Source organism: Carex rostrata, unplaced genomic scaffold, assembly GCF_964058835.1.
Source record: "Carex rostrata unplaced genomic scaffold, lpCarRost1.2 SCAFFOLD_47, whole genome shotgun sequence".
NCBI classification, from domain to species: domain Eukaryota; kingdom Viridiplantae; phylum Streptophyta; class Magnoliopsida; order Poales; family Cyperaceae; genus Carex; species Carex rostrata.
In genome coordinates this window covers 10001-15000 of record NW_027601215.1, presented here as the reverse complement: position 1 = coordinate 15000, position 5000 = coordinate 10001, and positions in this window count along the sequence as shown.

Here is a 5000-nt window from a genome sequence, read left to right as displayed (position 1 = left end):
CAAGTGTTGGGGAAAAATGGCCCGAAAACAGCCCAGCGGCAAGCGGAAGCGGCTAACGTTGGGGAAAAGTGACCCGAAAACAGTTAAGCGGGGGAAAACTAAGCGGATGCGGCCAAGTGTCGGTGGAAATTGGCCCGAAAACAGCCCAGCGGCAAGCGGAAGCGGCTAACGTTGGGCAAAAGTGACCCGAAAACAGTTCAGCGGGGGAAAACTAAGCGGATGCGGCCACGCGTTGGGGAAAACTAAGCGGATACGGCCAAGAGTCGGTGGAAATTGGCCCGAAAACAGTCCAGCGGCAAGCGGAAGCGGCTAACGTTGGGCAAAACTGGCCCGAAAACAGTTCAGCGGGGCAAATTTTTGAAATTTTTTTTGAAATTTTTTTGAATTTTTAAAATTTTTGAAGTTTTTTTGGGTTTTTGGACTTTTTTTGAATTTTTGAATTTTTTGAATTTTTTTGAATTTTTTTGAATTTTTTGAATTTTTTTTGAATTTTTGAAATTTTTTTTTTTTTTTTGAATTTATTTGATTTTATAAATTTTTTGTGATTTTTTGAGATTTTTTTGAATATTTTACATGGGTGATTTTGACTTGGGGGATTTTCAGGGGGTGGTAACCCTGGGCGTGGCTAGAGCCTCAAAATGCATATTCCCCTATAGGGGGGCAAGGTTTTCAAAAATGGGTGCCCCCTCATGTACACGCGCGTGGGTGTACATGGCCCCGTCGGTGCCAGCGTGGGTGGAAAATGGCCCGAAAACAGCCCAGCGGCAAGCGGAAGCGGCTAACGTTGGGCAAAACTGACCCGAAAGCAGTATAGCTTGGAAAATTAAGCGGATGCAGCCAATTGTTGGCGAAAACTAAGCGGATACGGCCAAGTGACGGTGAAAAATGGCCCGAAAACAGTCCAGCGGCAAGCGGAAACGGCTAACGTTGGGCAAAAGTGACCCGAAAACAGTTCAGCTGGGGGAAATTATGCGGAAGCAGCCAAGCGTTGGGCAAAACCAAGCGGATACGGCCAAGAGTCGGTGGAAAATGGCCCGAAAACAGTCCAGCGGCAAGCGGAAACGGCTAACGTTGGGACAAAGTGACCCGAAAACAGTTCAGCTGGGGAAAATTAAGCGGATGCAGCCAAGCGTTGGGGAAAACTAAGCGGATCCGGCCCAGAGTCGGTGGAAATTGGCCCGAAAACAGTCCAGCGGCAAGCGGAAGCGGCTAACGTTGGGCAAAAGTGACCCGAAAACAGTTCAGCGGGGGAAAACTAAGCGGATGCGGCCACGCGTTGGGGAAAACTAAGCGGATACGGCCAAGTGTTGGGGAAAAATGGCCCGAAAACAGCCCAGCGGCAAGCGGAAGCGGCTAACGTTGGGGAAAAGTGACCCGAAAACAGTTAAGCGGGGGAAAACTAAGCGGATGCGGCCAAGTGTCGGTGGAAATTGGCCCGAAAACAGCCCAGCGGCAAGCGGAAGCGGCTAACGTTGGGCAAAAGTGACCCGAAAACAGTTCAGCGGGGGAAAACTAACCGGATGCGGCCACGCGTTGGGGAAAACTAAGCGGATACGGCCAAGAGTCGGTGGAAATTGGCCCGAAAACAGTCCAGCGGCAAGCGGAAGCGGCTAACGTTGGGCAAAACTGACCCGAAAACAGTTCAGCGGGGGAAAACTAAGCGGATGCGGCCACGCGTTGGGGAAAACTAAGCGGATGCGGCCAAGTGTCGGTGGAAATTGGCCCGAAAACAGCCCAGCGGCAAGCGGAAGCGGCTAACGTTGGGCAAAAGTGACCCGAAAACAGTTCAGCGGGGGAAAACTAAGCGGATGCGGCCACGCGTTGGGGAAAACTAAGCGGATACGGCCAAGAGTCGGTGGAAATTGGCCCAAAAACAGTCCAGCGGCAAGCGGAAGCGGCTAACGTTGGGCAAAACTGACCCGAAAACAGTTCAGCGGGGCAAATTTTTGAAATTTTTTTGAAATTATTTTGAATTTTTGAAATTTTTGAAGTTTTTTTGGGTTTTTGGACTTTTTTTTTTTTTTGAATTTTTTGAATTTTTTTGAATTTTTTTGAATTTTTTGAATTTTTTTTGAATTTTTGAAATTTTTTTTTTTTTTGAATTTATTTGATTTTATAAATTTTTTGTGATTTTTTGAGATTTTTTTGAATATTTTACATGGGTGATTTTGACTTGGGGGATTTTCAGGGGGTGGTAACCCTGGGCGTGGCTAGAGCCTCAAAATGCATATTCCCCTATAGGGGGGCAAGGTTTTCAAAAATGGGTGCCCCCTCATGTACACGCGCGTGGGTGTACATGGCCCCGTCGGTGCCAGCGTGGGTGGAAAATGGCCCGAAAACAGCCCAGCGGCAAGCGGAAGCGGCTAACGTTGGGCAAAACTGACCCGAAAGCAGTATAGCTTGGAAAATTAAGCGGATGCAGCCAATTGTTGGCGAAAACTAAGCGGATACGGCCAAGTGACGGTGAAAAATGGCCCGAAAACAGTCCAGCGGCAAGCGGAAACGGCTAACGTTGGGCAAAAGTGACCCGAAAACAGTTCAGCTGGGGGAAATTATGCGGAAGCAGCCAAGCGTTGGGCAAAACCAAGCGGATACGGCCAAGAGTCGGTGGAAAATGGCCCGAAAACAGTCCAGCGGCAAGCGGAAACGGCTAACGTTGGGACAAAGTGACCCGAAAACAGTTCAGCTGGGGAAAATTAAGCGGATGCAGCCAAGCGTTGGGGAAAACTAAGCGGATCCGGCCCAGAGTCGGTGGAAATTGGCCCGAAAACAGTCCAGCGGCAAGCGGAAGCGGCTAACGTTGGGCAAAAGTGACCCGAAAACAGTTCAGCGGGGGAAAACTAAGCGGATGCGGCCACGCGTTGGGGAAAACTAAGCGGATACGGCCAAGTGTTGGGGAAAAATGGCCCGAAAACAGCCCAGCGGCAAGCGGAAGCGGCTAACGTTGGGGAAAAGTGACCCGAAAACAGTTAAGCGGGGGAAAACTAAGCGGATGCGGCCAAGTGTCGGTGGAAATTGGCCCGAAAACAGCCCAGCGGCAAGCGGAAGCGGCTAACGTTGGGCAAAAGTGACCCGAAAACAGTTCAGCGGGGGAAAACTAAGCGGATTCGGCCACGCATTGGGGAAAACTAAGCGGATACGGCCAAGAGTCGGTGGAAATTGGCCCGAAAACAGTCCAGCGGCAAGCGGAAGCGGCTAACGTTGGGCAAAACTGACCCGAAAACAGTTCAGCGGGGGAAAACTAAGCGGATGCGGCCACGCGTTGGGGAAAACTAAGCGGATGCGGCCAAGTGTCGGTGGAAATTGGCCCGAAAACAGCCCAGCGGCAAGCGGAAGCGGCTAACGTTGGGCAAAACTGACCCGAAAACAGTTCAGCGGGGGAAAACTAAGCGGATGCGGCCACGCGTTGGGGAAAACTAAGCGGATACGGCCAAGAGTCGGTGGAAATTGGCCCGAAAACAGTCCAGCGGCAAGCGGAAGCGGCTAACGTTGGGCAAAACTGACCCAAAAACAGTTCAGCGGGGGAAAACTAAGCGGATGCGGCCACGCGTTGGGGAAAACTAAGCGGATGCGGCCAAGTGTCGGTGGAAATTGGCCCGAAAACAGCCCAGCGGCAAGCGGAAGCGGCTAACGTTGGGCAAAACTGACCCGAAAACAGTTCAGCGGGGGAAAACTAAGCGGATGCGGCCACGCGTTGGGGAAAACTAAGCGGATGCGGCCAAGTGTCGGTGGAAATTGGCCCGAAAACAGCCCAGCGGCAAGCGGAAGCGGCTAACGTTGGGCAAAACTGACCCGAAAACAGTTCAGCGGGGGAAAACTAAGCGGATGCGGCCACGCGTTGGGGAAAACTAAGCGGATACGGCCAAGAGTCGGTGGAAATTGGCCCGAAAACAGCCCAGCGGCAAGCGGAAGCGGCTAACGTTGGGCAAAAGTGACCCGAAAACAGTTCAGCGGGGGAAAACTAAGCGGATGCGGCCACGCGTTGGGGAAAACTAAGCGGATACGGCCAAGGGTCGGTGAAAAAGGGCCCGAAAACAGTCCAGCGGCAAGCGGAAGCCGCTAACGTTGGGCAAAAGTGACCCGAAAACAGTCCAGCGGGGGAAAACTAAGCGGATGCGGCCAAGCGTTGGGGAAAACTAAGCGGATACGGCCAAGCGTCGGTGAAAAAGGCCCGAAAACAGTCCAGCGGCAAGCCGAAGCGGCTAACGTTGGGCAAAAATGGCCAAAAGCGATGGAGCAGGGCGGTCTGAATCTATGCATCCACATAAAATGGGGGGTAAACCTGGGGGATTTCCAGGGGGTGGTAACCCTGGGCGTGGCTGGAGACCCAAAATGCATATTCCCCTATAGGGGGGAAGGATTTTTGGAAGAGGCAGCCCCTCATGTACATGCCAAGCGGGGTGTACATGGCCCCTGTGGGTGCCTCCGTCGGTGTAAAATGGCCCGAAAAACAAGATTATGTTACCCGAAAACACGATTATGTTACCGAAAAAACACGGTTGAGCGGGGGCAGTAAGCACGGTTGAGCGGGGGCAAAAAACACGGTTGAGCGGGGGCAAAAAACACGGTGCAGCGGGGACAAAAGACACGAATATGTTACCGAAAAACACGGACCACGCGGGTTGAAATCCCCAGCCGTAGAGCCGGCGAAACACGGTGGGGCAGGGCGTCTAAGCGTGGAGGCGCCCGTAAGACCGATGCGGGTTGAAATCCCCAGCCGTAAAGCCGGCGAAAAGCGGTCGGGCAGGGTGACTCCGCGTGGAGTTTCGCCCGTAAGGCCGATGCGGGTAGCCGCGCGGGTTGAAATCCCCAGCCGTAAAGCCGGTGAAACACGGTTCATTGGGGCGCCTAAGCGTGGAGGCGCCCCGCAGAGGCCGAGCGGGTTGAAATCCCCAGCCGTAAAGCCGGCGAAACACGGTTCATTGGGGCGCCTAAGCATGGAGGCGCCCCGCAGAGACCGAGCGGGTTGAAATCCCCAGCCGTAAAGCCGGCGAAACACG